The sequence below is a fragment of the Protopterus annectens genome, chromosome 8.part0 (genome assembly GCF_019279795.1).
Source record: "Protopterus annectens isolate FY-2018-M chromosome 8.part0, PAN1.0, whole genome shotgun sequence".
In the NCBI taxonomy this organism is placed as follows: domain Eukaryota; kingdom Metazoa; phylum Chordata; order Ceratodontiformes; family Protopteridae; genus Protopterus; species Protopterus annectens.
In genome coordinates, this window is record NC_056741.1 from 1,737,094,397 (window position 1) to 1,737,111,121 (window position 16,725).

Here is a 16,725-nt window from a genome sequence, read left to right on the forward strand (position 1 = left end):
CCCTTAGGGGGAAAACTAGCACTTTTCTCACAAAATTGGCACATGATCACCCAGGACAAATGAGTACTGAATATTGTTTCTCAGGGCTACAGGTTCCACTTTCACACCCTCCCAAGGGCAAAAGGTATGCCAGACCTGCCACACAATCAATGGGCAGAGGCACAAAAGCAAATTTCATGTCTCATGGACATGAGGGCTATTCAGAGAGTACCACAACAACAGCAGGGGCAAGGATTTTACTCTACTTTTCTTGGTACCCAGAAAGGACAAAGCTTGGAGACCAATACTGGACCTGTCTACTCTAAATACTTTTCCAGACGTTCCAAAATTCAAAATGTTGACACTGCAGCAACTTCTGCCCATGCTGGGCAAGAAGGCTTGGCTCGTAAATTTGGACCTCAAAGAGGCATACCTGCATGTTCCAATCGGGCAGTCTTGCAGAAGATACCTCAGATTCATAGCTGGCTCAATGCACTACCAATTCTCTGCACTGCCCTTTAGCTTATCTACTGCGCCCAGGGTCTTCACAAAATGCCTGGCATCAGTAATTGCATTTTGCAGACAGAGGAATTCAAATATATCCCTACTTGGATGACTGCCTTATTCAAGCAGAGGGCAAGGACATTCTACTAAAGCATCTGGCGTTTGTAAAAAGATTACTAATTTGCCTAGGGTACACAGTAAACGAAAAGAAATCAAAACTAGTGCCCTCTTGAGATATTCTTGGGTGCAAGCTTAAATACAACGGCCCAGATGGCTTATCTCACGCCAGACAAACAAAGGCAACTGACTCATCCAAATGATGGCAACAAAAACCCAGTTACCTGCAAGAAAAATTCTGCAGGCTTTGGGCTTCATGGCATCCTGCATTCTGCTAATTCTATATGCAAGACTGCATATGAGGAAGCTACAATGGTATCTAAAAAGTGTTTGGTCTCAACATTGCCGCAGTCTGGAAACAATAATTACTCTCATTCCCTGCCTGCAACAGAAATTTCGATGGTGTGCACTGGCCTGTCACCACAACAAGGGACAGCCATTCACTTTACCCACAGCCAGGCAGACACTAACATCAGATGCATCGGATTATGCCTGGAGGGCCACATGGAGGGAAAATGTATTCAGGGCACGTGGCCCGCAAGCCAAATGCATCTTCATATCAATCAAAAAGAGATGCTAGCTGTACATAATGCCCTGACAGCCTTCAAGGATCTACTCCATCCAGGACAACTGTTGCTAAAGACGGACAATACTGCAGTCATGTGGTACATAAACAAGCAAGGGGGCACACATTCCTACCCCCACACATTCCTACCCCCTCTGCAGGCAAGCCATGACTTTGTGGAACACAGCATTGACCTATCAAATGCATCTCCAAGCACAATTCCTGCCAGGAAAGACAAATACTCTGGCAGATGAACTAAGCAGAAACCTCATGGACCCTCACGAGTAGAAGCTAGATCCGCAAGTCTTCAACATAACAAGGAAATGAGGATGCCCAGACATAGATCTATTTGCCTCCCCTCACAACTGCCAACTACAGAAATTCTGCACAAGGACTTATCACACAAGCATGGAAGGTGGATGCTCTATCATTACAGCTGGAAAACCCTGACAGTTTATACCTTTCCTCCACTGCCTCTCCTCCCCAAGTATTCCTAAAGGTCAGACAAGAGAAGCCAAAAATGATTCTGATTGCCCCAGACTGGCCATGCCAGCACTGGTACCCAATCCTAAAGAGCTTGTCTCCAGGCCCAGCCTGGACTTTACCTCAAATTCCTCATCTTCTGACCCAACAAAACAATCAGATCCTGCACGTCCAACTCAGAACCTTAAATATGGCTGCATGGCGAATAATATAATCACTCAGAACACACCTCTCTAAAGCAGTTATGGATGTCATTTTGGAAGCCAGGAGGCCCAGCACCAGAAAATCTTATGCAGAATAATGGAAGAGATTCTGTGCTTGGAATCCGGCACAAGGAACTGAACCGCTTGTTCCAAATATTCCTCAGATTTTACAATACCTAACTGAGATGCTGGACAAAGGCCTATCCTTCTCATCAATTAAGATCCATGCCTCTGCCATTTCAGCTCATTACAATACGGAACTACCTATTTTTTCACATCCACTGTTAAGGCAGTACCTCAGAGGGGCCAAAAACATAAGACCCCCAAGGAGAGCACCGATACCTACATGGGACCTCAATTTTGTCTTGGAAAAGCTCACACTGCCTCCTTTTGAACCAGCCAATACAGCTGAGATAAAATTCTTATCATGGAAAACAGCTCTGCTCCTAGCAATAACTTCAGCAAGAAGAGTCTTATTTACAAACATTAATGGCAGTGGAACCTTTCATCATTTTCCATCCGGACAGGATTTCTCTAAGGACAAACCCAACATTTATGCCAAAGGTAGTATCCAGTGTTGCTCTTAACCAAACCATTCATTTGCCTACTTTTTATCCAAATCCCCAGAATAAAGGGGAGAGACTTCTGCATTCTTTGGACATACACAGGCAGCTACGCTTCTACTTGGACAAAACTAAAGCTTTCAGAAAGACTGAGCAACTTTTAATGGCATATGCTTCAGGATCACAATTAAAGGCCATCTCAAAGCAGACTATTTCAAAATGGATAGGTCACTGCATTCGTCTCTGCTATGCACAGCATGGCAAATCAGTGCCTAAGGGCATTAGGCCACATTCGACCAGGGCAGCAGCCACATCAGCCTTTCTCAGAGGAGTACCAACCAAGGAAATTTTGGAGGCTGCAACTTGGAGTTCAGTGCACACTTTTACCAAGCACTACCACTTACCTCTTTACTCTAAATCCAGAGCAGGCTTTGCCACTGCAGTTCTGCAGGGCCTCATAGCCACTCCTAATTCTATTTAGACCCAGACGCCCAACCTCATGGATTCTACCCAAGTGTAATGACTGCAACAGTGAAACATGATGAACATAGTACAGTTGTGTACCTACCATAAATGTAGATGTTCGAGTGTATTCACTGTTGCAGTCCAAGTTATCCACCCACCATCCCCCTTTCTTTGCTGGGACTTATCTGTACTTCTCTATTCTATACAACCTATGCGGTGTATTTGCTTGTAGATGAAAGTATCGTGTATTTTAGTGTATGCTTTTTATAAGCAATGTTTTTAGCCTACCCTTTTGGGGGCACCTGACATCTGGGGCAAGAAAAACTGACGAAAATGGCATTGGCTGCATCTTATGTACCCCTGGCGCACTGACGTCAGGGAAGAGGTGACAGCAACCGATGCCTTACCAGAACTTTAGAATTCAGGCCGACTGCGGGTAGCCTGCCAGCAGGATAACCCAAGTGTAATGACTGCAACAGTGAATACACTCAAACATCTACATTTATGGTAGGTACACAACTGTGCTTTTCTATCATACCTTGCCTGCAACTAGAGTTCCAATGGTGGGCAGAGGCCTGCCACCAAAACAAGGGACTGCCATTCACACCACCCCCTGCCGCCCAAACCCTAACTACAGATGCATCAGACTATGCATGAGGGGGCTCATCTGGCAGGGAAGTGCATTCAGGGTAAATGGAGCCCAAATCAAATGCACCTTCATATTAATCAAAAAGAAATGTTAGCTGTACAGAATGCACTGACAACCTCCAAGGACTACCTTCATCCAGGACACCTAATGGTAAAGACGGACAACGCCACAGTTATGTGGTACAAGCGGGGGGGTACACATTCCTACCCCCTCTGCAGACTAGCCATGACATTGTGGAACACGGCCTTGAGCTATCAAGTACAACTACAAGCTCAATTCCTGCCAGGAACGCTGAATATTTTGGCAGATGAACTAAGCAGAAATCTCATGGACCCACATGAATGGAAACTGGAACCACGGATTTTCAACATGTTGACACGCAAATGGGGGAGCCTAGACATTGATCTTTTTGCCTCAACCCAGAACTACCAGTTGGACAAATTTTGCACGAGAACTCCTCACAAAAAAAGTGGATGCTCTGTCCTTCGGCTGGGAAAACCTATCAGTCTATGCTTTTCCCCCTCTGCCTTTGCTCTCCAAAGTTCTACTAAAAGTCACAGGACAAACCAAAACTGATTTTGATTACTCCAGACTGGCCTTGCCAACAATGGTACCCACTCCTGCGCACACTCCTTACTGTCTCAGCAGAACAACCAAATTCTGCACCCTCCGCTCCAAACATTGAATCTTGCAGCTTGGCTAATCACTTAAATTCCCCCTAAGCAACCCTCAGCAAACCTGTGATGGATGTCATTTGAGGCGAGAAGACCTAGTACAAGAAAATCGTATGCTGACAAATGGAAAAGATTCTGTGCCTGGAATCAATGTCAAGGGATGAGCACAGCAGTGCCCAATTTACCTCAGATTTTGCAATACTTAACGGAGATGCTTCACAAGGGCCTGTCTTTTTCTTCCATAAAAGTCCTGCCTCAGCCATTTCAGCTCATTACAACACAGAACCCCCTCTCTTCTCTCATCCTCTGCTAAAGCAGTATCTCAGTGGGGCCAAAAACTTGAGACCATCCAGGAGAGCTCCAACCCCTGCCTGGGACCTTAACTTTGCATTGGAGAAACTCACTCTACCTCCTTTCGAGCCAGCTGCTACTGCAGACTTAATTTCTTTCCTGGAAAACAGCCTTCCTTTTAGCAATCGCTTCGGCTAGGAGGATTTCTGAATTACAGGCCCTTATGGCAGTGGAGCCTTTCATCATCTTTCATGCGGACAGGGTGTCACTCAGGACCAACCCATCCTTCATGCCCAAGATGGTATCCAATGTGGCTCTTAATCAGTCCATTCATTTGCCAACTTTCTTTTGCAGTCCACAGAACAAGGGGGAGCGGATTCTGCATTCATTGGATGTACACAGACAACTTGGATTTTACTTGGACAGGACTAAATCTCGAAGAAAATCTGAACTGCTGGTAGCATTTGCTGCAGGGGCAGAGGGAAAGGCTATTTCAAAGCAAACCATTTCCAAATGGATAAGCCATTGTATTCATTATTGCTATAAGCACCTTGGAAAACCTATTCCCCAGGGAATCTGATCCCATTCCATCAGGGCTGCATCTACTTCTACAGCCTTTCTCAGAGGTGTTCCTACCAGGGATATTCTAGAAGCTGCTACCTGGAGTTCAGTTCATACTTTCACCAAGCACCATCATTTAGCAATTTTCTCTAAATCCAGAGCTGGCTTTGCCACTGCTGTTTTGCAGGGCCATATAGCTGGTCCTAATGCTGTATAAATCCATCCTCCCAACCATAGCTTTGGGATTCTACCCAAATGTAATGACTTCAACAGTGAAACAGGACGAACATAGTACAGTTGTGTACACTTGCCATAAATGTAGATGTTAGAATGTATTCACGTTTTCAGTCCTGGTTACCCTCCCTCCAGCCCCCTGTTTTTTTTCTCTTACTATGCCTCTCCTTTCTTTTACTACACTTAAAAGCCTTTTGGTGTATTTGCTTTTGTTTGGAGGTATATTTTTGTGTTTTAAATTATTTGTATATATTTTGCTCCCCATTTGGAGGGCACCTGACATCTGGGGCTAGAAAAACTAATGTAATGGCGTCTGCTGCATATTTTATACCCCTGGACGACCTGACGTCATGGTAGAAGGGACAACCGACGCAGGATCCAAGACTTTGTTAATCAGGCTGTCTGAGGGCAACCTGCCAGCAGATTACCCAAATGTAATGACTGTAACAGTGAATACACTCAAACATCTATATTTATGGTAAGTATACACAACTGTACTTTACAGATCCCCCAGGATTCCCACTCTTCATTTCTTAAAATACTGGACAATATTAAGATACAACTCAATACCTTAATTATGGGCGATTTCATCTACCCCATCATTAACTGGGAAAACTACACATGTACCAACTCATTCGCTCAACGTTTTCTGAAATTCATAAATTACAATGCCTTGGATCAGCTTGTCCATAACCCCCACCAGGTGCAGCAGTATCCTGGACCTGGAAGTTACCAATATGGGTAACCGGTATTTCACTCCAGGAGTCAACTCCTCGCTGGTCAGATCTGACGACAAGCTAATCACCCTAGACATCCATATCCCACCCCTCCCCCATTAGGGAAACCACCCTCAAAAACTATTCCAAAGCCAACTTCATGCTTCTTAAGACAGAAGTGGCAAAGATCACAAGTGCATGGATCGTGCCATCCCCAACAGAACCAAGACGCTATCCTCCAAAAAAAAAAAAAAAAAGCCAATCTGGTGGTCCCCTGCCATAAACTGTAGAACAAAAGGAAGAAGCTGTTGCAAAAAAGAGTAAAATCCCGAGTGGAGGAACTTCCCTGGTCAGCCTCAGCAAGAAGATGAGATCCCTCATAAAATCCTCCAAAGCCAGTTATGAAAATAAAATCAGTTATGAAAATAAAATCGCCACTGATTCCAAAGACAACCACAAATCATTCTACAGCTGTGTCATAAATCTCAATGGCAATACTCAGATCTGCTCTGAGCTACAGCACAATGGCACTAAATATACAGAACCAATCGATATTGCCAACATCCTGGCAGACAGGTTCAGTGCTAAGTTTACCCCCCTCTCACCCTCCACAGGGCCCATCTTAATACCGGAAGAATGCAAAGCCCCTGTAATCACGGATGAACAAATAAAGATCGCACTCAGCAAAGCCAAGAACACCGCATCCATGGGACCAGACAACATTCCAGGCTGCGTACTGCACGAACTACAGAATGAACTGGCACCCCACCTAAGTACCATGTTAAATCATAGCCTCAACTCAGGCTATGTGCCTACTGAATGCCACACAGTGACTGTTATCCCACTCCACAAAGGGGTTGCCACCACAGACCCCGGAAACTACCGCCCCATTAGCCTGACAAGCCTGGTTTGCAAGGACATGGAACATGTCATCTTGGAGCTTATAAACAAAGACATGGGTAACCTCCAAACCCTTTACTCCACTTAGTTTGGGTTTGTAAAAGGTAGATCATGTCTACTAAACCTGATTGACATCTTTGAAGCAGTCACTAGAGCCGTAGACAAGGTAGTTACACACAGCCTATCTTGACCTCGCCAAGGATTTTGATACCACCCCCCACTCTGGAATTATAGATAAACTCACTAAACTGAGCATAAATCCCTATGTCACAAGACCAACTGGCTCACTGACAGAACCCACACAGTAAAAGTAGCCAACTCCAAGTCTGACTTTAGACCAGTGACGAGTGGAATACCACAGGGTTCAGTCCTGGGTCCTCTCCTGTTCGGCATCTACTTCTGTGAAGTGCAGACCAAAACAGAAGGTCTTTGGCTAACAAAGTTTGCAGATGACTGCAAACTGGGAGCCAGAATCAAATCACCTAATGATGTAGACATTCTACAAAGGGACCTTGGAGACAGATGTTTGATGTCAGTCATTTATTTAATGTCCTTCAAGGATGCATCTGCAGTCCTTACAAATGGGTTGTCCTGTCATCAGGCAGCCCTTCGGTCGGCCGGATTCCAAAGTCTGGGTCTGGCCTCGGCTGGTGTCGCACTTCACCCGACGTCATAGCTGCAGTTCTTCGGGTATAAAGGCATCAGCCGACGCCATTTTCCCCAGTCTTTCTTGCCGCGTGGCGCCCGAAGCAGAAGCTGTTCGCAAGTGCCTGTCGGTCAGATCCAGAGATTACTACTACCGAATACTATTTCGAAGACTTCTAAAAAGCTAAGTACCCCGTTAGGGACTCTTTCTTGCCTCAGCCGATGTCAGAAAAAGTGAATAACTGTAACTTGTGGGAAACAAATACCTCATAAAGATTTCCACTCTTACTGCTTACCTTGTTTAGGCCCAGACCACGACGTAGCAGCTTGTTTAGCCTGTGCTTCTTTTAACCGACGGACGCTTAGACGTCGGTCGGAGTTTGCTGAACAGTTTTTCGGCTCAGTTTTTGCGTACATAATGCCGTCGGATCCTCCGACTTCACAAGTTGTTAAGAAACGCAAAGAAAAGGACTGACATTCACGGTCCGCGGTTTCGGCCGAAACCGCGGTTAAGCAAGCCGCGAGTGTCTCGGTTTCGGCGAAACCGAGCAACGGTTCTATCTTCAGCGAATCCATGACTACTACCGAGGCCCCTTCTAACCTGGTTGAATCGGCCTCTGAAATTCAACCTGCTACTGTGGTTTCACAAGAATTATCGGACACCATCCCTTTGGATGTTTCAACCCCTGCACGTGGTGCTGCTAGGCCGCCTGCAGCCATGTCCATAAAGGCCTTTGCCAGGGCTAAAGCAGCCAAAACTTCTAAGTCTGTGCCTGTTAAGCCCCCCTCTCACAGGCCCAGTTCCAGTTCCCAAATGCTTACTCTGGCAGAGGATCTCATCTCTTTAATAAGGGGATCCCAACCTCATCCAGACAGGGCCTCTCAACCTCCTTCAGAAAAGAGACCTAGAGTAGAGCCCCCTGAGCCAGTGTCCTCAGATGATTCTTCTGATGATTCAGACAATACAGACCATCCAGAGGCTCCTTTTTCTTCTTATGAAGACTCCGATGCTGAGGAATCGATTCCTTCTGCCTCTCCACCAGAGGAATTTTCCTTTGGGGAAACCTTACATGCCATGAGAGAGCAATTTCAATGGCAGGGGCAAAATTTCTCAGATTCAAGGAAAAGGCTTAGGACTTTTTTGCATTTACCTCAACATAGGCCTTTAGCTATACCTCCAGTTCTTCCTGTTGTAGATGATGCATTTAATGATGCTTGCACTGCTCCTGATACTTTGCCTCCAGCCCCTGCTAAGCCCGATAGGTTCTACAGGGTCCCGGACACACATCACCATTTATACAAGGCTCCTTTTGCAGATCCCGAGACTATCTCCCAGGGGCCTAAGGCAGTAGCTTCGACCTCAGTTAAAAATCCTCTCCCCTCTGAAAGGGAATCCAGGTCCTTAGAGAGATGGGGTAAAAAAGTATACACCTCTGCTACTCTCTCAGCTAGGGCATTGAACTGTCAGTTTCATATGATCCAATACCAGGAGTTTATGCTTGATCAGTTAACTAAGAAACTATCCTCTGATGATTCTTTAGATAAGAAAAATGTTCTAGAAATGGTGCATAACATTCAACAGGTTAGTAACCATTCTTTAAAATGTGGCTATGATGCACTGGAGGCTTCCTTTAGATCAGCCATGACTGGCACAGTTATAAGAAGGCATGCATGGTTGAAAGAACATGTCTTGCCGGATCATGTTAAAGCAAAACTATTAGATGCTCCTATGGATAAGGTCAGTTTATTTGGTTCTCCTGCTCAGCAGGTACTGAAGAAAATGGAAGAGAAGGCAAAATCTGTACAAACAGTGAAAGATTCCCTACAGGTTCAGCCTCCAAGGTTTAGCAGGAACTGGCCTTCCAAAAATTGGTCCTTTCCAGACTCCTCTAAAACACAGAGAGGCAGGAATAGGCGTTCAAGAGGCAGAAACCAATCCAGAGGAGGTGCCTACAGGGGACGCCAGTGGCAAGGTTAACAACCAGCGAGGCACAGACACAACTACTACCACTGCAACAGGGCAATCACAGTGACTTGGCTCTGGCACCGCCTACCAGGGAACAAATAGCAGCACCCTTAGGCGGAAAGTTAGCCTTATTTTCAAAAAACTGGCACTACATCACAAGAGACAAGTGGATTTTGCAAACTATAGACCAAGGCTACAGGTTTCATTTCCATACTTTACCAGGAAAAAGAGGAATGCCAAACCTACCACCAAATCAAAAGACAGAAGCTCTAAAACAAATAGCTCAATTAGTAAAGATGAGAGCTGTGGAAAGGGTACCATCTATGGAACAAGGAAAGGGATTTTACTCCAGACTCTTCCTGGTACCAAGAAAAGAGAAAAATTGGAGGCCTATTCTCGACCTGTCCGCTTTAAACACATTCATCATTGTTCCAAAATTCAAAATGCTGACCCTACAGCAACTTCTTCCCATGCTGGGCTGGTGACTCTAGATCTCAAGGAGGCATACCTGCACGTCCCCATATGACCAAATTGCAGAAGATACCTCAGATTTCTTGCAGGATCAGAGCATTATCAATTCTCAGCATTGCCCTTTGGCTTATCTACTGCGCCCAGAGTGTTCACGAAATGCCTGGCATCAGTAATCGCTCACTGCAGGCTTCAGGGAATCCAAATATATCCATACCTGGACGACTGCCTGATACAAGCGGACAACAAAAACAAGCTAACAGAAGACTTACAAAGAGTCATTTGCTTACTGCAAGCCCTGGGATATACAGTCAATATGAAAAAATCAAGACTGATACCATCCCAAAGAATAACCTTCTTAGGTGCAGAGTTGGACACAGTAAAACAGATGGTATTCCTAACTGCAGAAAAACAAGAACAACTTCCTCTCTACTTCTTGGCATTAACAAAGCAGAACAAACTAACAGCAAGGAAAGTACTGCAGGCCTTGGGCTTCATGGCATCCTGCATAATCCTGGTCCCTCATGCTAGACTGCATATGAGAAAGCTACAGTGGTACCTGAAGAATTTATGGTCTCAACACAGGCACAGCCTAGAAACCGAAATACCACTAATCCCATGCCTGAAACAAGAGTTCCTATGGTGGGCTCAGGCATGCCAGTCAAACCCAGGTTTGCCCTTCCACAGCATTCAACCAAGCCAAACCATCACAACGGACGCCTCAGACCTCGGTTGGGGGGCCCACTTGCTGGACAAGTGCATACAAGGCTTATGGACTCCAGATCAGCTGCACCTGCACATAAATCAAAAGGAAATGCTGGCAGTAAAACTAGCAATCCAGAATTTCAGACCATTCCTCCCAGAAGGGCAGTTGATGATAAGGACAGACAACACCACAGTCATGTGGTACATCAACAAACAGGGAGGCACTCATTCATACCCTCTATGTCGGATGGCACTGGACCTATGGAATATGGCTCTGAGCTACAACATTCAGTTACAAGCAATTTTTGTACCGGGAAAAGAAAACATCCTAGCAGACATATTAAGCAGAACTACCTCGGATGCTCACGAATGGATGCTACACCCGGACATCTTCAAGGCCATCACAAGGAAATGGGGACTGCCACAAATAGACCTATTTGCATCCCCACTCAATCACCAGCTCAAGAAATTCTGCACAAGGACGTACCACCCACTTGCTTGGAAGGTGGACTCTCTATCCTTCAGTTGGAAAGGCCTGACAGCATATGCATTCCCACCTCTTCCTTTGATGCACAAGGTGCTTTTGAAAATCAAAGAGGAACGTCCAAGGATCATTCTGATAGCTCCAGACTGGCCAAGACAACTTTGGTACCCATTACTGAGGAGCATATCTCGGGGGCAAATGTGGACACTACCCCTGATTCCTTTGCTGTTAACTCAGAGCGGCTACAACACCCTGCATCCAAACCTGAAAACCCTGCAGCTGACTGCCTGGAACATTACATAAGAGCAACTAACCCAGATTTATCCCAAAGGGTTAAAGACATTATCCTTGAGGCCCGCAGACCTTCAACAAGAAGGAACTATGCAGGAAAATGGAAAAGATTTCTCATTTGGAGTACTGAAAGGGGAAAAGATGTGTCAAAGGTAGACATTGCCAACATCCTGGAGTATTTGGCAGAGCTGTTCCATACAGGCCTGTCCTATTCCTCCATCAAGATACATGCATCAGCTATTTTTGCAGAATACAGCTTCGATCCCCCTGTCTTCTCGCATCCTCTACTCAGGCAGTTTCTGAGAGGAATTAAAATGTAAAACCTCCTAGGAAACCACCATTACCAGCATGGGACTTGAACTTTGTGCTAGAAAAATTGACACTCCCCTTTCAACCAGCAGCAACAGCAGATCTTCAACACCTATCCTGGAAAACTGCTTTTCTGCTGGCAATTACCTCAGCAAGAAGGGTTTCTGAGCTACAGGCTTTAATGGCAGTACAAGCCTTCCTAATCTTCCATCAAGACAGAGTGTCCATGAGAACAAATCCTACATTTATGCCTAAGGTGGTATCCAGAGTGTCTTTAAACCAGGCTATCCACCTACCTACCTTCTTCCCCAATCCACAGAACAGGAGGGAAAGACTGCTGCATACTTTGGATGTACATAGACAGTTGCGCTACTACCTGGACAGAACCAAGGGCAATAGAAAAACTGACCAGCTTCTGGTAGCATATGCAACAGGAAGGGAAGGAAAAGCAATTTCAAAACAGACAATCTCCAAGTGGATAGGAAATTGCATCAGATTCTGTTACTCCTACCATGGAAAGCAAACTCCACAGAACATAAGGCCTCATTCTACAAGGGCTACAGCCACTACCACAGCTTTCTTACGAGGAGTGGCTACCAAGGACATTATAGAGGCTGCTACTTGGACCTCCGTGCATACATTTGCCAAGCATTATAACTTACCTTTATACTCTAGATCCCGAGCAGGGTTTGCCACTGCTGTTTTGCAAGGGATCCTAACTACACCATAATTTCTTCTTCCTCCTCCCCTAGTTTGCCTATGGTATTCTACCCATTTGTAAGGACTGCAGATGCATCCTTGAAGGACATAGTACAGTTTTGTACCTACCATAAATGTAGATGTCCGAACAGGAATGCATCTGCAGTCAGGATTACCCACCCTCCTTCCCCTCTGTGGTATTCCTAGGGTACTTGCCCATCTAATAGCTAGCTGGGGGGGGATCTCTTATGGTGTATTTGTTTGTATATATGTACATACATGCTTATTTTTTGTGTTTGCCTTCTACTATTTGGAAACATTGGCATTTATCCAAAATTTAGCTATCCAAGAGGGCAACTGGCATCTGGGGCAAAAAACACTGAGGAAAATGGCGTCGGCTGATGCCTTTATACCCGAAGAACTGCAGCTATGACATCGGGTGAAGTGCGACACCAGCCGAGGCCAGACCCAGACTTTGGAATCCGGCCGACCGAAGGGCTGCCTGACGACAGGACAACCCATTTGTAAGGACTGCAGATGCATTCCTGTTCGGACATCTACATTTATGGTAGGTACAAAACTGTACTTTTTATTTATTTATTTTACACTTGTTGACCAGGATAGTCCAACTGGATACATGTCCATTTGCAGCGGAGGCCTGGGGAGAAAAGCTCCAAGGTACAAACAGAAATGACATGGTTCAGGTTGAACACTGTTTACAATCTCTCTATATAAGCAAGTTATACAATTTCCAGAGGTTAGGAATTCACAAGGTAAAAGACCTAGAATTTTACGACATATCTGAATTGCAGTAGAAATAATTAGATTCCATCATAAGGAGAGTTAGTCAGGCTTGGTACAAGGACAATAGCCAGTTTAGTTTCAAATACTGTTAGTCTTTTCTTAAATTGACTCAGGGTGGATTCTAGGGTGATGTCAGTGGGGGAGAGAGTACCAAGTTCTGCCTGTAGAGTTGGCAAACAGACACCAGCTGAATTACTAGTTTTGAAGAGCGAAGTGGTCTGAGATTGTTGTAGGGGTTAATGTTTTTAAGTGTGGGTGTATTGTCAGGTTGGTTAAATACTTTGTGCCATTATAAGTTGATTGTACTGAATTAGGCTGGGCAGTTCTAACCACCCAAGATAGTTTAGGTTGTTACAGTGATGTGTCCTGAAGGGCATCCTGGTGGCAAATCTGGCAATGTGATTGTAACAGCTAGAGAGTTTAAGATCAGTTTTGCTTAAGTTGGTGAGTAGAGGGGATGCGTAGAGAAGAGTCGAGAGTAGTAGGAAGTTAGTTTGTTCTGCCATAGGACGGCCTGTTGTCTACCACTCGGATAAGATTTGAACCATTGAAGAGCTTTATTATCTAAGCAAATTGTTTTCAGGGTGTGGATTAGTAGCTGGTGATCGACCATATCAAAAGCCTTTGAGAGAGCCAAGAAGAGGGCTGAGGATAACTTTTATTATTATTATTATTATTATTACAGTTAGGGTATGGCATTAGAGAAGGCTAGGAGGGCTGAGTTGGTACTGTGAAGCCTGAAACCATGCTGAGAGTTTGCCATGAGATTGTTTTGAATTAAGTGGTGTAGCAATTGTCTATGGATACATTTTTCCATGATTTTAGCCAGTGGTGGCAGTATAGCTATTGGTCTGAAATTAGTACAGTGGAGCTTGTCGCCTTTGTGGAGTGGTATCACGTGGGATATTTTCCAGATAGAGGGGATGATGGCTTCTGTTATGGTTCTATTAATTAGTATGGAGATGGGGTATGCTATGGCATCGGCAGCTTTTTGTAGATACTCAGTGAGGAGAAGATCAGCTGATAGTGTGGTGGGTTTTAATTTTTTGATGAGGGTATGGATAAGAAGCTAAAGGAGAGTTGGGTACAGGGAGTGGTGGACTCTGAGCCAGGGCAGCTTGGAGGTAGCTGGATTCCTAGGGCTTGGATAGTCTCAGTGAAGGAAAGTATTGGTGTTTGAGACTTCCACAGGTGGTTTATCAATAGGGGCTGCGTGGGTTGGAGTGATGGTTTGTCCCAGGTGCAATAGAAGTTCTGGGCAGGTATAAATAAACTGAGGGTTGTTTTGATCTTTTTCTTTTTTTTAATTACAGTAGTAATCTTCAACAAAACAATAATAAATTATCCTCAGCCCTCTTCTTGGATCTCTCCAAGCTCAATACCAAGCAGTGCATTGTCATCCCCTTTGGGAAAAACTCTGTACCCATGAACTACCACATAGGCAGTAGCTCACTAAATACAAAGTGTGATGAGACCTCTGGACACAGGTGGACAGTAGTCTCTCCTTTGATAACCACATTACCACACTAGTCAGGAAATCCTTCTACAGGGCACACCTCATCACAAAAGGGTTCTCCTCTAGAAAAAAAGGTCATTGTTACACTCTACTCATCCCTCATCAGACCCATTATAGAGTACAATGCCCCATTTGGCATGTATCTCACAAGACGCCTACAACAATTGGAAAGGCCACAGAAATACCTCACTAAGAGGATTACCAGCCTCAAACAGAAGTCATACGCAGGCATTCTCAAAAAACTCCCCTCTACTCCATCGCATATCGCTTACTCTGAGGCTATCTCTGCCTAACATACAAAGCTATGTCAAACCCAGAGCTGTTGGACATGCTACACTTAAATCCCAATCTCTCCAAACCACATGCTCCAGGGACCTAAACCTTGTCACCACAATAAACAGATCATGCAGGAGCGATAGATTCCTGTCCCAGAGACTTCTCATACTCTGGAACAAACTACCCATTCATGTCAAGCAAAGCTCCTCATTTGCCCTCTTTTTAAGAAAAATCTTGACGACTGGTTGGGAAATAGAAAATTCACCCCGGGGATCACTTCTGCGGCACTGCTTGACAGGGGCACAGGAAAAAATTTCTCAGGGTGGTAAAAGCCAGGGAACCTTGTTAGCTAGGTTTATATAGGCCCCAAGGCTGATAGCCTAGTACCTACTACTTATGAACCTATAAGAGGCAAGACTAGTCAGTGACACAGCTTTTTCATTCATTGCAAGATGCAACTGAAACTGCCCAAGTCCAACAGTGAGCTTTTTATTGAAACAAGACAAGGGCAGAGCAGTTCAGTTAGGGATCTTTCACACTGTCCTTGATCAGACCATCATCTTTCAGATTTGTAGATTGGAGAAGGCACTTTCCAGAATATTCAGCTGGAAAAATCTTATCTGTACCAGAAACCGTTGAGACTTTGAATTCTACCATAACCTGTTGGAACACCTTAAGGAACTTTACATGTGCACTTTCAGGGTAATGGTACATAAATATGTGATTTGCAGAACAGTTCAACAATAATGGTAACAGTTGCTTAAGAGCCTACTTTTACATTTTTTAAATATTTTGTACAAACATGTAAATTTCACACTTTTCTTTGCTTACTAAGTGATGCTCTGGAAATACTACATATAACTTGTTTTTATTCTTTGTTAGGTCTGTCGTTTGCTGTCACTGAGCTTTTCCAATTGCTCATGTTATGACTTGAACAGCCCTTGAACCAGTCCCCCTGCCTAGTTAACAGATTCAAAATAATGAAAGATACTGGATTGGCATCTGTCCACGAGACTCATAATTTGGTGATTTGAACTTGAGAATGGAGCTGCTGCTTAGCTGTGAAAGGATGCTTCGTTGATTTATTGCTGTCGAATGTCAAGATCAGTTGGTCATCTGTAATTTAGTCTGCATGAGAGTTTGTGCCCTATTCAGTGTTTGCTGCCTGAGGATGAGTTCACATATGTCTAAAGAATGCAAGAATTCAACAGTCTGCAATGTGAAAGACTGTATCAATATTTGAATTCAGACTTTTATTGATTCACTATTTTCTGTTCTTGTTTAAATGTTTTTTCTTCCAATTCTTGTATTCATGGTAGAATTTTTATGTGATAAAAATACAGTAATTTCTCTGTTAAGCCCTGGTTCTCAGAACATTTTCTTAAGACCTTGAAGGTTTTAGTTCCTTTATTTAAACAAGTGCAAGTACACTTCTCATTTGTCATGTTTTGAATTAATATGTTTGAAACTTTATCTGTGTATGCAATTGGTCAAATATTTTGAGGTTATTTTTCTTGTATAGCTTTAAAACAAATTCAAAGAAGGCAAACACGCTTTCCCATTTAAAGTGATTTACGTGAAGTACTACAATGAAAAGAGTTTTGGTAATGGTGTAGCACATGTTTATATCCTTTATGCAGGATACAGTTTAGGTCTGG

General features: G+C 44.2%; 1 protein-coding gene across 1 annotated transcript in view; it reads left to right on the plus strand.

The window, feature by feature from the left end:
* Positions 1–16,425, plus strand: part of SS18L2 (SS18 like 2) — a 389,778-nt gene extending 373,353 nt beyond the window's left edge. The window contains exon 6 of the mRNA XM_044081243.1: positions 15,950–16,425. The gene's annotated coding sequence lies outside the window, so the exon portion shown is untranslated. The remainder of the gene's footprint in view (positions 1–15,949) is intronic.
* Positions 16,426–16,725: the final 300 nt, after the last annotated feature.